A 19810-nucleotide genomic window follows, 5' to 3' on the forward strand; every position below is an offset into this window, starting at 1 on the left:
TATTGTTAAATTATTGTGAGTTGCCTGTCGATGACAATGCTCGAGGGAAGTGATTCTGCGTGGTTCGTAAATTGACGGAAAGTCTCTGATTTATGACCCGACTAACATACATCGCACTGCTTTTCATGTTTATCTTCATGTGTTTTAGGCCGATACCGTGTTACTATAATTGGGATTTATATGTAACGTATGCAAATATCTGCCATTGGCAAATAATAATAATAATAATAATAATAATAATAATAATAATAATAATAATAATAATAATAATAATAATAATAATACATTTTATTTATAAGCGCCTTTCAAGACACCCAAGGACACTTTACAATAACAAAAAACACAAAACAATACGGGAATAGCTCAGCTTTGGTTTCATGGGCACATCACTTTCTTCTTCATCGCCTTCTCTAAGTCCCCTATAGTTTCCTTAAAATGCATTTTATATGGATATTATGTCTTTTACTATCCGGAATGAGCGATATCAAATGGACAGCGTTCACTCCTTTTCAAGTGCACAAGGCCAACTTGGAATATCATCATCGTATCAAATCCTCATTCTCTCGACTGTAAAGGAGCATTGGCAGTGAAGTCAGTGATGTTACGTCGGCGTGGATGAAAGCCGGCTCCCGCTGACATGGCCCCGCATGACAGAACACTGAAAGATTGATGAGCTACAGCGGTTTTACGGGATCGAAGGAAGACTTTAGCCTCCTCATACACATTCAAACTTGATACAAAGGCATCGGGGAAAGATTTTTTTTTTAAAAAGTGCAGCCATGTGCCACTTTGCATCAGCCGAGGCAGAATTTAATCAAGTCATCTTCCATTTTTCACCTAGCTGGAAAATTAAAGAGATCACATGTGTCAATGGAAATTGCACCGAGGCTTCCGCTCATCCCCACCTCCTCGCCTGCCGTGCGCTCCAGCCATTTCCCCCCGGTAACTTACACCCCTCACTGGAGGATAGCAATGCGATTTGGGCAGTAATGCACTTCTATTGCTCCTCCTGTGATGCCCTGCGGTATCACTTGACTATCACAGTGCAAGCATGGAGAGCTTGGAGGGCTTTTGGAGAGTCTCATTTACCTTCATAATCTCCCACAGTCATTGGACATGCTGGCATAGTGGCATCCACGCTCGTGCACACGATGTACGGAAAGAGAGAGGGGACATGTCCAAACAGGCCTCATAGACGGCTGAGTGCAGACGGAATTAACATAGTGAAGACTCTGCATTATGCAAATTGTTATGCTTGCTCTCTCTGACAGAGCTGGGAAATGGGATGACGCTTTATGAAGGAGCAAGCGGATCAGTGCATTTAATGCCTCTCTGATAGGAGCCCCCCCCACCCCCCAACCACCCCTCTCCTGGAATATACCTCGACTGAACTGCTTTGCTTTCCACATGTCATGGTGATCGTCATCATGCTCAAATATTTCATTCATTCATTCATTCATTCATTCATTCATTCATCTTCCTAACCGCTTGATCCTCACTAGGGTCGCGGGGGGTGCTGGAGCCTATCCCAGCTGTCTCCGGGCAGTAGGCGGGGGACACCCTGAATCGGTCGCCAACCAATCGCAGGGCACACAGAGACGAACAACCATCCACGCTCACACTCACACCTAGGGACAATTTAGAGTGTTCAATCAGCCTGCCACGCATGTTTTTTGGAGTGTGGGAGGAAACCGGAGCACCCGGAGAAAACCCACGCAGGCCCGGGGAGAACATGCAAACTCCACACAGGGAGGCCGGAGCTGGAATCGAACCCGGTACCTCTGCACTGTGAAGCCGACGTGCTAACCACTGGACTACCGGGCCGCCCTTCAATCAGAACTGCCATGCATGTTTTTGGAATGTGGGAGGAAACCGGAGCACCCGGAGAAAACCCACGCAGGCCCGGGGAGAACATGCAAACTCCACACAGGGAGGCCGGAGCTGGAATCGAACCCGGTACCTCTGCACTGTGAAGCCCACGTGCTAACCACTGGACTACCGGGCCGCCCCTCAAATATTTCATTTAAAATCAAAAGGGGTCTTTTTTTGCGGGGATGTTTGCCATCCAGTGGAGAAATAACATTTGTCAGCAAGGTCGGCCGTTTGGAAGTAAAGGAGAATAAATCCTGTTACGTTGGATAAGGTTGAGTGAAGTAGGGGTGTCGAGCAAGACCGCACACAAACCCATGGCCTTGGCTTTGTTCTAAAGCTCCTTTTTTTTTTAGCGTTACACAGGCTCCATTTACTCCTGATTGCCTGTGACTGGTGACCCCTGACCCCAATCCAACACAGGTACAGCAGAAGGACCCATCAATGCCCGGCAGCAGTTTTTTTTTTTTTTTTTAAATACCTCTAGCCTGCTGGATAAATGATGCCCTTGGTGGACCAACAAGTACAAAGTGAAACACAAACACTCGAGACGAGAGAGAAAAGGACCAAATTCCATCTTTTTTTTTACCGGCCCTTTGATCATGAATTGATTACACGACTCGACGCTGTAAAGTGTAGCGCGCTCCATCCTCGCCCGTGTACATGCGTGGCAGGCTGATTGAATTGTCCCTAAATTGTCCCTAGGTGTGAGTGTGAGTGCGAATGGTTGTTCGTTTCTGTGTGCCCTGCGATTGGCTGGCAACCGGTTCAGGGTGTCCCCCGCCTACTGCCTGAAGACAGCCGGGATAGGCTCCAGCACCCCCCGCGACCCTAGTGAGGATCAAGCGGTTGGGAAGATGAATGAATGAATCTCCAAAGTATGAGCGGTATTGGTACTTGATATCAATGAGGTGTCAAAGAGGAAGCCCTGCAATCGGTCTTGGAAAAAACAAAATACTGGTCCTTGTTAAATGTCCGTTGATACGGCTCTCGCGGCTGTCGATGACGTCTGTAGCAGTTGATGGAAAACACAACTGGTAGTTGCCTGCAGTTAGCGCAAGATGTAACTAAAGAGGCTATGGAAATTGAATACCGTCACCTTTGTCCCTCTGACCAGAAAATCATGACACGCGTTCAAATTGAATAGATTTGCCGTTCCTCGGAAAGGAAACGAGGTTGTGGAGGGATGAAAAGAGGGGGGGCCAGGGTGGAGGATTGGGTTGGTGGGTGGTGGAGGGGGTGGTCCGCAATATAACGCCTCTTCCTGCCACGGGAGGTGTTTTACATTGCAGCCGTCACATGCTTTCACCAGAGTGCGCTTAATTAAGCACATCGGTTTCTTAATGTGATCACTTTTAATTAAAAGGGAATTTAATCGGGAGCGGTAACAGGAGGCTAGTAGCGGTGACAGCCGAGAGAGGGATGTGAGGAGGTCACGCCACAGCAGGCAGGTGTGTGTGTGTGTGTGTGTTTGTGTGTGTGTGTGTTTGTGTGTGTGAGCGCCCAGAGCTGAAGCAACCTGCTTTCCCTCACTTCCGATTTGTGGGTGCGTCTAATTAATATGGATGAAGCATGAAGCCTTTTGGACTTTGGTGCCTCTCATTTCATGACTATTAATGATTTTAATGAACTGGGCTAATAAGGCCATTTTTCTCCCTCGAACTCGAGAGGGGGCTGTCCGACACACGGCAGGGTCATGGGGACGCACCCTCCACGCCTTCACTTGGGAAATTAAAACAGCACTCACCAACCCATTAACGTCGTTGCGTCTCTGCGCTCATCAGCTGGGAGCGTCGTGCGATGCTGTTTTTCATGGAGGAATGCAACGCAGGCTATTTGGGGGCACAAGTCAAACGTGGCGTTTGCCCAGACTAGAAGAGACATTTTTAATGTGAGTCCAAAGCCCCTCTATAGATATTCATTCATTCATTCATCTTCCGAGCCGCTTGATCCTCACTAGGGTCGCGGGGGGTGCTGGAGCCTATCCCAGCTGTCTCCGGGCAGCAGGCGGGGGACACCCTGAATCGGTTGCCAGCCAATCGCAGGGCACACAGAAACAAACAACCATTTGCACTCACACTCACACCGAGGGACAATTTAGAGTGTTCAATCAGCCTGCCACGCATGTTTTTGGAATGTGGGAGGAAACCGGAGCACCCGGAGAAAACCCACGCAGGCCCGGGGAGAACATGCAAACTCCACACAGGGAGGCCGGAGCTGGAATCGAACCCGGTACCTCTGCACTGTGAAGCCGACGTGCTAACCACTGGACTACCGGGCCGTCCCTCTATAGATTTTTTTTTTTTAATCAAGAGGTCACAGAAAACAACACTCGCTAATGCTTACACTTGATGGTGGTGATGCATTCTGGAAACTTGTAAATTGTTTGCGTGCAAATATGCGGTTCCCCAAAATGCCTGCCAATGCATCAAGTGTGAAATTAAACAAACATGTCAATCTTTTGCCATAGGCCTAATCGTGTAAATGAATCATATCATGTGGATGATTTACATCATGGGCGGCCCGGTAGTCCAGTGGTTAGCACGTCGGCTTCACAGTGCAGAGGTACCGGGTTCGATTCCAGCTCCGACCTCCCTGTGTGGAGTTTGCATGTTCTCCCCGGGCCTGCGTGGGTTTTCTCCGGGTGCTCCGGTTTCCTCCCACATTCCAAAAACATGCGTGGCAGGCTGATTGAACGCTCTAAATTGTCCCTAGGTGTGAGTGTGAGTGCGAATGGTTGTTCGTTTCTGTGTGCCCTGCGATTGGCTGGCAACCGATTCAGGGTGTCCCCCGCCTGCTGCCCGGAGACAGCTGGGATAGGCTCCAGCACCCCCCGCGACCCTCGTGAGGATCAAGCGGCTCGGAAGATGAATGAAGATGATTTCCATCATGACGAGCCCTCACACCGAGTTTCTCACGCCCGTGACATGACATGATTGGCTGTGCGAAGTTCCAGAGAGACTTTCAAGTGACTGCCGGAAGTGTGCCCATTCACTGCCCCCCCCCCCCCCCCCCCACGAGTTGGACGGCTTTTAATTGTCTTTTCTGACTACTTCTGTGACGTGAAAGAGGAAACTTTCCAACGGCGTCCTGAATGCGCACCGTGATGTCAGAGATGAATATTGAGATGTGTTCAGTTTGATTGTCTCAGATGCTGTTTTGGACTACGCTTCATTTCATTGATCAAAACCAATTGTCGGTTTGCGCTGATCAAGCGTTCCCAACCTCATATGACGAGTCTTTATGTTTCCCCAATGCATAAAAAAAAACCTGTAATGCTCTTTATCTTTCATGTTCATCTTTCATGAGTCAGCCAATCCTCCATGAAGCGTCTCCAGTTGCTCCAGAATGCTGCTGCTTGTCTCTTGAACCTCTTGAACCCCGACACACCTGCCTGGTGCCTCGGATCTGCAGACCAGACATTATTAGAGGTACCAAGAACTAACCCATCTTTAAAACTCGTCTCTAAACTCATTTGTATTCTTTGGCTTTTGACTCGACATGACTCAGACTTGAATTTAATTTGACTCTTTTTGTGCTTTCTACTGTCTTCGTTATTAATTTATTGTATAATTATTTCTTGTTGACTATATGGCTATTTTGCTCCATGTACACTTTGTATACAAGGTTGGCTGTTTTAAAGTGCTCGATAAATCCAGTTGAGTTGAGATGTCTCTCTAATATGACACAAGACCTGAAGCGAGTCATACTTTGATTGTCATCTTCAAAGTTTTGCTTTGTTGATTCGCCGAGCAACTCTTGTCCGTCTCTCCTCAGCGTGAAGGCTCGCGACCTTTGCTGCCATTTCAAACGGAAGGCAGCAGCAGTGAGGGATGGTCTCGATCCCCCTCACGGGGGCTCCTGGATACTCTGGCTCACACTGATAGGAAGGCATTGATTATCGCTACCGCGCAACGACAAATAGGCTGTCGAACCCGCGTCCGCCAATCACAGCTCAACCCGAACCGTGCCCGGAGCGCACTCATCCTTGACTTCACTCTCACACCATCGCTCTTGTCTTTTCGTGACTGGCCGGGTCACATCGTGGCAGAGTTGTTGGCCTTGGGTGAGGAGATTTACGGCGCTTTGTGGCCATCTGGTTACGTAGCGAGCGTGGGGCGTTCAGGCTTCGTTCTTCAGCTCGTTGCTTTGTATTGTAAATGTGCCATTTGCATTCATGAAGGTATTTACATGCATTCGCCAGCAACAGACGACGTATGCTACTCGGATCACATTGTACAGAGCCGCACGTTGCCGCGACTTTCCTCGAAGGCACCGCTCACCTCAAAATGTCCGATACGATGGAGTCACATTAATTATACCGGTCGACGACTTATAATATATAAGTAAGTAAACCTTAGAGCACTTTCTTGCCCGCATTCCAAATTTGAATTATATATTATTATATATGAATCAACATGTGGATATCATCAATAATTCAGCAGGGAAGACTGCAAGACCGGCTGGAGGTTAAAGGAAGACATTTTAAACTAAAAAAGGGAAATCTTTCCGTGGGATGAAACGCTATGTCAATACGCCGGTACCGGTAAGCTACCCTCCAATATGTTGTCAGGTAAGTGAATTTGAGGTTTTGTAAAGCTTTTTCAGTTGTTGGACTATGTCTGTTTTGTTTTTGACTTCGATTTGTTCTTGATTTTACTGCTTGGTGCTTTCTACTGCCTTTATTACCGATTCGTCTTACTGTTTATTGTGTATGTTAAATCGCTCCATGTACAGCACTTTGTATGCAGCGATGGCTGTTTGAAAGTGCTCTATAAATACTCTTGACTTGACTTGACTTGACTTCGATTTGTTCTTGATTTTACTGCTTGGTGCTTTCTACCGCCTTTATTACGGATTTGTCTTACTGTTTATTGTGTATGTTAAATCGCTCCATATACAGCACTTTGTATGCAGCGATGGCTGTTTGAAAGTGCTCGAGAAATACTGTTGACTTGACTTGACTTCGATTTGTTCTTGATTTTACTGCTTGGTGCTTTCTACCGCCTTTATTACGGATTCGTCTTACTGTTTATTGTGCATGTTAAATCGCTCCATGTACAGCACTTTGTATGCAGCGATGGCTGTTTGAAAGTGCTCTATAAATACTCTTGACTTGACTTGACTTCGATTTGTTCTTGATTTTACTGCTTGGTGCTTTCTACCGCCTTTATTACCGATTCGTCTTACTGTTTATTGTGTATGTTAAATCGCTCCACGTACAGCACTTTGTATGCAGCGATGGCTGTTTGAAAGTGCTCTATAAATACTGTTTGACTTGACTTAGATTTGTTCTTGATTTTACTGCTTGGTGCTTTCTCCCGCCTTTATTACGGATTTGTCTTACTGTTTATTGTGTATGTTAAATCGCTCCATATACAGCACTTTGTATGCAGCGATGGCTGTTTGAAAGTGCTCGAGAAATACTGTTGACTTGACTTGACTTGACTTGACTTCGATTTGTTCTTGATTTTACTGCTTGGTGCTTTCTACCGCCTTTATTACCGATTCGTCTTACTGTTTATTGTGTATGTTAAATCGCTCCACGTACAGCACTTTGTATGCAGCGATGGCTGTTTGAAAGTGCTCTATAAATACTGTTTGACTTGACTTAGATTTGTTCTTGATTTTACTGCTTGGTGCTTTCTCCCGCCTTTATTACGGATTTGTCTTACTGTTTATTGTGTATGTTAAATCGCTCCATATACAGCACTTTGTATGCAGCGATGGCTGTTTGAAAGTGCTTTAGAAATACTGTTGACTTGACTTGACTTGACTTGAAAATGCAAGAAATCTGCTGGCAGGTTTGAAGGCAGCCTCGATAGAACAGGAAAAGCAAAAGTTCCGCTGGGATGTACAAAACGTTTTTCATGTCCACGCCTGATTGAGGTCAGAGTCCATTCAAAAGGAGTCATTAAAACAACTTTTTTTGTAGGGCCTTTGAAATGTCTTCCCAGCTTTAGAGGAACGAGGGTTTAAATGTTTGGCAATTAGCATCCAAAAACTCAACACTTAACGCCGTTGGACACACCTGACACCGCTCTGCACTTCACAATGAGTGAATGAGTGTAATAACAGCACGGGAACATTACGGGGGGTGGTGGGGGGGGGGGGGGGGGGGATAAATGTCTCCAGTCGACTGGCATTTAGCTGCGAGCTCCTCTGTATGCCGAAGACGTGCCTGGTCTCCTCGAGCCCTTTGGCTGCTCATATTGTGCTCCTCATTTTGATGGGTGAGGGAGTCAAGCCAATACAAGCCTGCTGGCTTTTACATCTCCCTTTATTACAGTAACTCATTTGTCCTTTTGACCGCACGTGGTTAGCTCAGGTGTGTCCGCGGGTCTCTCGTAGCCAAAACCGCTACGTGCCGGCGCTTTCCTCAAGTATTGGACTTTATTGAATCCCACAGTGACACACTCATTATTTTTTTTCTATGCTTGTAAAGACTGATTGCCTCTTTTTTTTAATTAAGCAAGATTGTTAATTAGGTTTTTGGTTGCGCAAACAGCCTGTCGAGGTAATAAAGTAAAGGAATTGGTTTGTGACGAAAGTGCGGGTATGCGCGCGGGAGAGAGAGGCAAGGTTGCGCCGTCGAGACGGATGGTATTTGTTGGTCTATTGTTACTCGGCTCAAGACGAATAGCAGCGAAAAGAAAAGCTTTGCCACAAGGCAAATACTTTGTTCGTATTACTCAACGCCGACATCCTATTTTCGTGTCACGGCTGCTGTTCGACTGTCAAACGCGAGCCTCATTTCCGCACCGCATCTCACGTCGCCTCACGACGAGGACGTGCGTCGAACGCACAGATGGGAAGACAGAAGCGATCCATTTCAGCCCGATGCTTTGTGCGCTTGCATCTTTTAGCAGGTTAATTTGCGACGTGCGCGTCAATATATCATAGGTCCCTTTAAATTGAGCTTTGAGGCACAAAAGGGAAGGGCAAACAAGATGGACAGAGAAATCAATCTGCCCGCTGATAACACAAAGTGAAAGCACATTTCTGGCACTCGGGGAATTGACGAGGAGCCTGCACGGGCGCAGCGTCGGCCTATCTTCCTGCCACGTGAAAACAATCATCACTGACATGTCGTACATAAGGCATCGGGCGTGTTCAGATAAGGCTTCTGAGTTCCCGATCAAGCTAAAAAACAAAATGCCGCGTGATTGGTGGGGACACAAATGAAAGGACAAATACAAAAGGCACCAATTATTGAGGCCATGCGAATCAAACCAGCACTCACAAAAAGCGGATGAATCTACTATGAATCGTCTTGGTGTGGTATATCCATCCATCCATTTTCTAATCCACTTCTCTCCACTTCTATCCACGCTCACACTCACACCTCGGGATATTTTTAAAGTGTTCTGTTAGCCTGCAATGCATGTTTTTGGAATGTGGGAGGAAACCAGAGTACCCGGAGAAAACCCACGCAGGCACGGGGAGAACATGCAAACTCCACACAGAAAGGTGGGTGGGCCCACAATCGAACCCAATGCCTCTTCACTGCGAGGCGGACGTGCTAACCAAGAGGTGGGAAAACTACGGCCCGCGGGCCGAATCCGGCCCGTTGGTCCTTTTAATCCGGCCCGCCGAAGGTTGGTGCACAATTAAGGTGTGATGTGAATGATTGTATTCATTTCTATAGGACTTGTAATGACAAGCATTTCACCGCCAGGTGGCGCATTGACTATAAGTTGCAGAACATGGGAGGGGGGGGGGGGATCTTTTCGACCACCTAGGACCTCTGTATCGCTCTACTTCTACTGGTCTGATCACAACCCATCTGCAGCGATGCACAGGCTAAAATAGGTCATCAACAACACCGTTGTCATTAAAAAAAGTATATTAATACAGTACTTTCATGCTTTTGTTCTGTTGATGTTTGACATGGACTGTCAACAAATGCAGTTTTTTTTAATGTACCATAGCTCGTGCTGACCTGGCCCTTCTGTCAAATTTTAAAAGTCAACGCGGCCCCCCGAGCCAAAAAGTTTGCCCACCCCTGTGCTAACCAGTTGAACACCATGCCGCCCGGTGTGGAATATGGATTTTATAATTAGTACAGAGTATGATAAGTATGAAGGTGTCCGACTTCCTGTTCAGGCAGCCCTTATCCTGCCATTCAAACAGCCATATGTAGTGGCCATGACCGGAATATGACAATTATTCCTTTTCGCATCATTTCGCAACCTTCAGTGAGTCAAGGCAAACATTTTACATGAGGAAAATCTCACGGCACACCACCAGACAAAAATGCCACAGAAAGTACATGTACTGAATTTTACTAAGCGGAATTGGATAACGGTGAGGCGCGCATCTTATAATTCCTCACGTTATATCAGCATGGAGCAGCAATCATTGCTCGATGAGTCATTAGTGTACAATTGAGCCTGATGAATTCTGCCTGGCAACAGACAGCATTTCATTGCTGCCTGCTGCCAAAAGATTCAGAGCAATTTTTATTGAGGTTTATAATGACTACTGTCGGTCTTGTGGCTTATTTTGTCTGCCACATAGTCCAAAGGTTCCGGTGTCCAATATTGGCTCAGCACTTCCAGTGTGGAGTTTTCATGTTCTCCCTCTGCTTGCTTTGGGGGTTTCCTGTTCTTCTTGCTCCCTCCCACATTCCATAAACATGCCACCTGAATTGAAGACTCGATTGTCCACGGATGAGAGTTGTTTTTCCATATGAGCCCTGCCATTAGCGAGCATCCGGGATGTACCCCGCCTCTTGCCCAAAAGGTCATGCCTAATGAGGACAAGGGCTGGAGAGAACAGATGGATGGATCTCTTTTTAACATTATCATTACAAGAAGAATTGGAGACACTTAGAGTAAGTTTTCTTGGTCTGAAGCCCGTCCACCGTAAGTGGCTGGTGCCCCATTTCTTTTTTTTTCAGATGAAATTGGCACAAGAAGGATGAGTGGCTCAGAATGCACTCGGTGACACAAGATTTCCTTTACGGGCAATGGGACGTGGTCCCCCTTCCCGATTCCTTTCTCGGATGAGATGCCCTTGAGCAAGCAGGTCAGTGTGCCACTCATGAGGCACGTGAGAGCGTATATGCGTGGATGTGTGTGAGTTCACCTTTTGCGCTGGGCCAAAATGTCACGTATGTACGGTCACGATAATCAACAACAGATTAAAATAATGGGAGAAGTGCATCAATCAATTATTCGACAAATCATTGCAAAGAATCCAGCACGCCTCGCGACCCTTGTGAGGTAATCAAAATAGTCAATAATTATTTTTAATTGTAATAGATGAATTTTTTTTTTCAAGTTCTCTGACTTCTCAGTAGTAAATACGGTCAAGGCGACTATCAACTGTTTTCACGTGATCTTGGATGTCTGTAAAATGAGTGCGGAACAATTTACAACGTGCACAGACGGCATCATAATGTGTGTGTGTGCGTGAATGCAATAAAAAAGAGCAGCAGCTTGACTTTCTGGAGAAGAGTGAAACTAAAAGGAGCAGAGCAGCCACATTTCTCTTGTTTGTTGTGCACATGTCAGCCCTGCCTGCGAGCTACTATTGATCTGAAACATATTAGGTCCACACTGGGGGACTAAACACGGCCTACAGAGTTCCGCCACAGTCATGCAGCTGGTTCAAGATGAGCATTTGGCCAACGACCTCAGCAGAAAAGAGAGAATGTTTTCTTTCCTTTTTTTTATTTTTTCCCCCAAGACCACATTTGCATTGACATTTGGCTTTGTTTTGCTGCACTGCCTATTTTGTAAGATGCTATTGTAGACAATAGCCAATGTTTATGCAGGTGACGTCATCAGTCGCGAGCAAATCTTTAAATATACAACTACTGTATTGTTCAGTTTGTATTAAGAAGTGAACATTTGAAATAGGCGTTAAAATTTGACATTTTGGTGCAAAGTGATGCAAGTGAGGGTGCAGTACCCAGCCTCGGCCGGGGGTGGTGCTGTTGATTTAGTCAAGTCAACAGTATTTCTCGAGCACTTTCAAACAGCCATCGCTGCATACAAAGTGCTGTACATGGAGCGATTTAACATACACAATAAACAGTAAGACGAATCGGTAATAAAGGCGGTAGAAAGCACCAAGCAGTAAAATCAAGAACAAATCTAAGTCATGCTGAGTCGAACGCCAAAGCCTCAACTCATTTGCCGCCTGAAGAAAAACAACACTGGCAGCAATCAGCAACGACAATTTGCGCAGCAATTCCATGGCCACGCCCTGCAGCAGCACTATTTTGTTCAGTATGACAATTATCGAGCAGCCGCAAACGTACTGAAACAGTACTGCAGCCGAAGACTTTCTTTTCCCATCCAAAATACAACGCCGCTTACTTTTCGATATCAAGACACCCGGTGTGTGTACCTAATGAAGTGTCCCACTAGTTTGTATCAGAGCATACTTGCGAGATTCTGCTCCGGTCTCATTGTCTCTATTTTTTCCCGAGGTCTATATATGCCATCTACTTTGTTATGGACTGTTGCCTACAGTACATCTACGCAGAGACGTTTCAGGTTGGAAGCCGCAACTCTTGTTTTTCGGTGTACAGATGCCTCCTCGAGCCACAGCCTGTCCCTGGAGAGAGACCTGACAGAGAAAAGCCATAAGACAAGCTTCAAAGGACACACACAGATTGCCTGCCTCGTCTATCCTCGTTCCCTCGCCTCCTCCCCCTCCCTCCCTCCATCCATCCAGCAGCAGCAGCAGCAGCACCACAAGCGCCAGACTCCTCGACTTTGTTCGCACACGAGATGGATGTGCAGCGGTCGTGAGCAGCGAGCGGCTATACATTTGCAAAACATTCCCTGGAGGAGTTGTGAGATTGCCTTCATTTGGATGGACTGTAATTGGCCAGGGGGGCTCTTCTCTCTAGACAGCCCCGGCACCATGCACACATCTCTCTGATATTGCGCACCGGCTTCCGCCGGGGGGGGCTCCAGCCTCACCGCGTGCCATCTGTGCCCACAACAAGCAGAGGCTGCAGTTTTCTCCTCTTTGAGCGAGCTCTTGCCGGATCGCTTTTTGATCAGCGTTGGTTGCTATAGCGGGGCCTGTAGACCCCCCCTGCCCCCTTACATTTCAAAAGTTGAAAACTACAGACACCATCTCATTTTGGGATATGGAAGACATAAATCTTTCATTCCACATGCTATTTTTATTCGCCTCTAATTGTAAAAAATGCTGTGGACAAGTTTCCTAATACTTGGGATTATAATAGCAATACAAATATTTTCAGGTTTGCATTCTCTCAAGCTGAGATGGCGATCCACTTTGCCAGATTGGCAAATTATATATTACTAGCTGGTTCGCCACCCTCCGGGCGGCTCATCAGCTAGTTCCTGCGGAAGTCTGGTAAGGTGAGCCTTCGGCCCACAAAAGTGTTGTTGCTTGGTTCAACTTTTTGTTCATCTTCATTGCTTATCGCGAAAATAAAGAGATGTTTAGCTCTACTAAATAACTAACAATTTTATTGCAATGCTTGTGGGTAGACAACATTTTTTCGCTAAGATGCCCGCGCGATCGTAGTGAGCCACTGCCTGAGCGGCGCAGTGGCGGCGCAGTGGCGGCGCGCAGTGGCGGCGCGCAGCGGCGCGGTGAAGTAGGTACGTTTTGAAAAGGGACAGACCGCGTGCGGGACGACGCGCAATATATATATATATATATAGATATATATTTCACAACATCACCAAAAAAATGATTGCGTAATGCTCGACTGGTTGGCATTGTCTTGAATATCAAAAATGTTGATTTTATAATGAAATTGCCAATGCACTTTTCAGCACTCCATACTCAAACTTAACGGCAATAAATGCTAGCATGCCCCCCCCCCCACAAATGAAAATAGTTCCTTTGTGCCAAAGTGTTTGTGACACACGTTTCATCAAAATACAAGTGTCAAGAATCACAGTACACTTTGCATTTACTTTTTTTTTTTTTGCATTGTTAAAATTAGCCTGTTTTGAGGGGGGGCAATCATATGTCATGCAAATGAACAATGCTTACTCTGCTTTTTTATCGATGCTGAGTTGGCAAAATATAAAAAAAGCCAGTCCAAAATGCAAAGTGTTCGAAAGCCTCGAGACGTTACCAATTGCATTTTCACTTGTGGAGGCAGCACTTCACCACCAATCTGCTGAATTTCACCTGCGCGCGTGTGATGAGGCGACACGATTCGAGTTCGGGTTCAACCCGAAAGCAGCCGCGCCAGCTCCAATCATTGCGATGAGATTACGTTGGCACTAATAAACCACAAATTGAACCGAAGAAGCGTTTATTAGTCAGACATTCATCGGTTGTGATGCATTTCCCTTTTCCCTTGGTGAGCGTAATGATCATAACTCTCCTTTGTGTTCTGTCGGTGGAAAGCGTGCAAGTGCCAAACTGATGCATGAACCACTCTCACCACGTCCTCATGGTGTCCTCTGCTCCGGAGCAATTTCTTTCATAATGTTTGGTGAGAGACGTAGCAATGTGCAGCCAAACAAACAGGCCCATATTTACACACACCAACTGTACTTCCTCTTGTCTGCCTACTTGTCTCTCTACCCCTCAGCTCTCTTTCCAAGGAGGACCGAATGAATATTTCCCTTTGAGAGCAAGAGTGTAAAACAAACACGAGCCCGCGTCTCTTTTTTTCCACCCTCAGCCCGGTTCCTTGGAGGGAAGATGCAAGGCACATGAAAGGGCTGAGAGACCAGAGAGCAAATACAGTATTTTGGCATCTGCACCGCATGCTTTTCCCGCCACAAAATCATCCCCAGTCCTCTGATCATCTCCGTCAATACAGCAAACAGTGATGGCAGCAAGGAGGGATAATGGTTAGTCGGCAGACATGCTGCATTGCTTTAAAATCCGAAAAAAAGAAACAGACTCGCCCCGCAAAAAAAAAAACCTGCATCATTATCATCTTTGTTCAGTCGCTAAGTGATTAGCAGTGAGGAAAATCTGTTGAAATGTGCGTCAAATGCAGGTTTGTAGCAACCCCCCCATAAAAAAAACAATAGCTCAAGTATGTCGGAAGAGATGGAATCTTTCCTGTCTCTGCTCTGACAAAGAGGACGCCAGCAAATCAGTTTCTGTTTCTGCCGACGACTATCAGCACACCACTTATGCACGCCATTTAAAAGGGATGAGAGGCGTTGCGTCGATGGCACGAAAAAGACGTCTGCGCACAAAAGCCCCCCTTTAAAATGTTCCACGTTGCACCGGCTTGCACGGATATGCCAAAATACCAACACTTAGTCTAGCCTGCCCCAGCGCAGATTTCCTCCGCACCTCATGCCAGACTTACAATACATTCATCTTCCGAGCCGCTTGATCCTCACTAGGGTCGCGGGGGGTGCTGGAGCCTATCCCAGCTGTCTTCGGGCAGTCGGCGGGGGACACCCTCAATTGGTTGCCAGCCAATCACAGGGCACACAAAGACGAACAACCATCCATGCTCACACTCACACCTAGGGACAATTTAGAGTGTACAATCAGCCTGCCATGCATATTTTTTTGGAACGTGGGAGGAAACCGGAGCACCCGGAGAAAACCCACGCAGGCCCGGGGAGAACATGCAAACTCCACACAGGGAGGCCGGAGCTGGAATCGAACCCAGTACCTCTGCACTGTGAAGCCGACGTGCTAACCACTGGACTACCGGGCCGCACTTACAATACAATACAATACAATACAATACAATACATGCTGATTTATATAGCGCTTTCACAACAGCGGCAGCTGTAACAAAGCGCTTTACAAAACAGTTAACATAAAGTAAAATAATAAACACAACACATAACATAAAACACGGACAGTCATGCAGTTCTAACCACTTTTCCATCACACGCTTTGGTGTTTGAAACAGTTTGAGATGAAAGAGGAGAGAAGTGTCCTTTAACCAGTGGATCAGAGACGTCATGCTCAAAATGTGCACACGTCGGCTACAAGCTAAGTTTCAAAGTCAACAAGAAGCTGTAGCATCCATTGCGGAAAAAAGAGATTGGTTCACTTCTCCTATCCCATGGAAATCCGTTTCAATTCCAAGCGGCGATTGTGTGCCAACGCTCCTCTCTCCTCATCCTCAACTTCAGCAGCCATCCATCCAGCTGCACCAACGCCGACATTCCAACAGCGCCGACATCTCCACTGAACAAAACGGGCTTGTGAAAAATGCTGCCCATTACAGCCGCAAAAAACACAAGCGCCCCAGGTCTGTCCAGCACTGACAGTCAATGGCGTCGACATTCCTCCCAATCAAAATCTGTGCTGGTACAGCTCCTGAAGAAGACTTGCACCGGTCATAAAAACAGAGCCAAAGTGTCATATCTGTTATTAAATCTATGACATGGAGCAAATGAAATGAACGTTTTTGCACATTTAATGGACCCTCTTACATTCTTTTAACTTTGAACGTGTAAATAAAATGAGCCATTCATGTTTGTTTTCCCTCTTCGATGAAAGGGTTTTTGTTTTCAAGAAATGCTTCACCGTACACAAGGACGCCGACACAGCGACTGTGTGATCAATTTGTGTTTGATCTGAGCCAACACAACAGGAAGGACGCGCTGAAAATGTGATCTTTTATCTTATTTCTTGAAGTCCATGTGTAGGAGACTGGACGGTTTCAGAATGGTCTATGTTGATGTTTAAAAAAAAAAGATTCCTTTCTTGTGTGTTCACAAACAACCCGATAGAATTTGTTTTGATCTCCTTGCTGGATTTTCTGTTTTGGTGAATTGATTTTCTTCGTGCCATTGAAGCTATCATTAATGTACCTTTTTCTGAGGCGGTCTTTGAACGCCTCTCGAGCCGAATGCGGATAAGAAGTCACGTTGTCGGGAAGAGAGACCTGTCTGTATTTGTTTAAGAGTTTCAAAGATTTAATAAAGTGTACGTTTAAAAAAAAAATGACACTGCGGCTCTTTTTGTCTCGGAGCTGCAACATACGGGGGCAAATGGAAGGTTTCAGACCTTAGGAGTGAGAAATGGACAGGTCTCATGACAGACGATGACGCCGTTCATTCCTCTGATCAAGTCAGACTGCCGTGACCCCCGAAAAGTCTCAGGAGAGAACTTGGTCACCTCTGGGATTTGCTGGTAATTCTCTCTCGGCCCGATGCTGTCGCCCTCGTTCCTGAAATCCCTCCCACGTCATCCTTCAATCTTCATCCTCCTTCTATCTCGGAATATCGATTTTCTATTTTCTGTTGCCATGCATTGGGCGCCATCGGCTCAAGCACACTTGCTACAGTTCAGCATGTGTTCTTTTCATCCTATGGTTTCTCTCTCTCTCTCTCTCACTTTCTTTCATCCTTATCCTTCCTCTCGCTGGTCAGAGTTTCTCCTCTTTGACAAGGTCGAGGACCTAGCCATGCTTGGAGCTGCTTAAGGTTGGCAAATGGAGATGTAATGTAATAGAGCGCTGGAGTAATAGAATCTATGAGGGCCGGGTCTGATCTTATTAGAATGGGTCGGGCTCGATTTGGCTCAGTCGGAATCTCGAGACATCCGCAGCGCGGACAGAGGGCTTGTTTGATACTGTAAACAAATGCCCTTCAATTTCACGTTTTGAAGAGGGAGGATGTAAGGGCCTTCAAGAGGATACGATGGTCAAACATTACTTGCGGCAGAATGAACTCTTATACGCTGTATGTTTGGGTGCCATGATATTCTTGGTAACGTTTTGGATCTGGCTGATGCTGAATGTATCTGGAATACTAGGTGTGCTATTGCAAAGTGAACTGAAGTAAGAATGTCCAAATGTTTTATCAAAGTGAATTAAAAAAAACTTCAAGTTCAAAAGCTTCCGTGGATTCAATCAACTTCAAAAGTGACCTCAACATCTACCTGTCCGAAAAAATGAAAACCGCGGTTGACTTCCGATGCCGTTAAGGCGCCGTCCCGTTACTGGATGGATGGCTTCTCGTTCCTTCGTCCCATCAGTGATGACCTTCAGAGCGATGCTTGATGCAGTGCGATGTCAACCGGCTTGGCAGCAGCAGACGGACCGCTGCGAAAGCAAGGACGCAAAGTACCTGGGATAGATCACCCAAACAAACCGCCGCTCTGTCTAGAAGTCAAACGGGAATACATCAAAAAGCAACGCGGCGGCGCGTGATTTGCTTCATTGGCTCATTGCACACAGATCGCTGTTTTGAACGACACTCTTAAGAGTACGTAACGTATTTTCCACATTAAAAGGTGCACTGGTTTATGAGGCGCACCTTCAATGAATGACCTATTGTCATTTTTTTCATATATTGGGCGCACTGCATTATAAGACGCAATCTGCAATGCATCCACTAGATGGCGCTACACTTAAGGAAACACAAACAGAACGCTCAGATGTCAGTAAAACGCATTTAATAAAGCGGCGACACAGTTCACTTAACCAACAGCAAGTTATAACATTGACTCGTTAACGTCGAACTGTCTTGCCGCTGCTCTATTTCCGTGTTCAACTGTGAAACCGATCACTTTAAGTTTGAACTCTGCGTTGTCAGCATGTCTCGAGCAAGGAGCCATTTTGGGGTCTAAATATTACCGTAATGACCATACACAAGGCGCATCGGATTTTAAGGCGCGCTTTGAGCTTTGAAGAAAACGGAAGGCTTTTAGGTGCGCCTTTTTAGTGCGGAAAATACGGTACTTACAAATTAGGCGGTGAAGAGTGTGGAAGAAAGAGGAACACTGCAAAATGGGAAGTCACCTCTCCCCTTCGTTCTGGAGAGACTTGTCATCGGGAAACTTTGCAACGAGCCTTTGCGGCGTTTGGGATTCATCGCAACGCTGAATGAACGTGACGTTCGCGTTTCGCAGTTTGAAAGGCCCGAAAACGACTTCCTCAGTTTGCATCTCAGCATTCGGCGTTTGGACTCCTTCAATGATTCATGATCACGGTCAAGCAAACTCGATCCATTTTTAAGAGGTGGCTGACAGGAGTGGAAAGGGGAAGCGTAGGGGCTGGAGTAAGTATGTACAGTAAATAACTTCTTCAAAAGAAATATAAGGCAGCACCCCGCCGGCCCCCCCCTCTCCCCCGATGCCCTCTCCGCCATGCCGAGTAATTACTTGCCCCGGCTTGCTGTAATAATTCCTATTACAAGCAGAACGGAAGAGTCAGTAATTCAGCGGGCGGGACAAGGTGAAGGCAAGGCCACGGAAATGCGGATCAATATTTCATTTACTCAACCTGCTTCGCCATCCCGGGCCAGGATCAAATACACCAACAGGAGGTAGAAAACGGAAAATAGGGGGTGGAGTCCACTAAAAACAATGACACGAGCCCCTTAATTTCCTTTGGGTTTTGTGGAGGTCGGATGTGTGAGTTCTTTACCTGGCTAGCGCATGAGCAAGGTGGTTCACGTCATCGCAGAAGGCAAAGTGAAAGTGTCAGTCATTAAAACGCAGCCGAACGCGCTTGTCCTCCAGCTTGAAAATCTGAGCTTGGTCCTTTTTGTCTCCTTTAATTAGATCTCTTGATCCTCACTAGGGTCGCGGGGGGTGCTGGAGCCTATCCCAGCTGTCTCCGGGCAGTAGGCAGGGGGCACCCTGAATCGGTTGCCAGCCAATCGCAGGGCACACAAAGACGAACAACCATCCACGCTCACACTCACACGTAGGGACAATTTAGAGTGTTCAATCAGCCTGCCACGCATGTTTTTGGAATGTGGGAGGGAACCGGAGTACCCGGAGAAAACCCACGCAGCCCCGGGGAGAACATGCAAACTCCACACAGGGAGGCCGGAGCTGGAATCGAACCCGGCACCTCTGCACTGTGAAGCCCACGTGCTAACACTGGGCGGCCCGGTAGTCCAGTGGTTAGCACGTCAGTCCAGTGGTTAGCACGTCGGCCTCACAGTGCAGAGGTACCGGGTTCGATTCCAGCTCCGGCCTCCCTGTGTGGAGTTTGCATGTTCTCCCCGGGCCTGCGTGGGTTTTCTCCGGGTGCTTCGGTTTC

At 46.7% G+C, this 19810-nt stretch overlaps 1 long non-coding RNA gene across 1 annotated transcript in view; it reads right to left on the reverse strand.

Annotated features, from left to right (window-relative positions):
- LOC127598985 (uncharacterized) overlaps positions 1 to 19810 on the reverse strand; it is a 138268-nt gene that overhangs the window by 66716 nt on the left and 51742 nt on the right. The window lies entirely within an intron of this gene.

This window comes from Hippocampus zosterae, chromosome 4 (assembly GCF_025434085.1).
Source record: "Hippocampus zosterae strain Florida chromosome 4, ASM2543408v3, whole genome shotgun sequence".
NCBI lineage: Eukaryota > Metazoa > Chordata > Actinopteri > Syngnathiformes > Syngnathidae > Hippocampus > Hippocampus zosterae.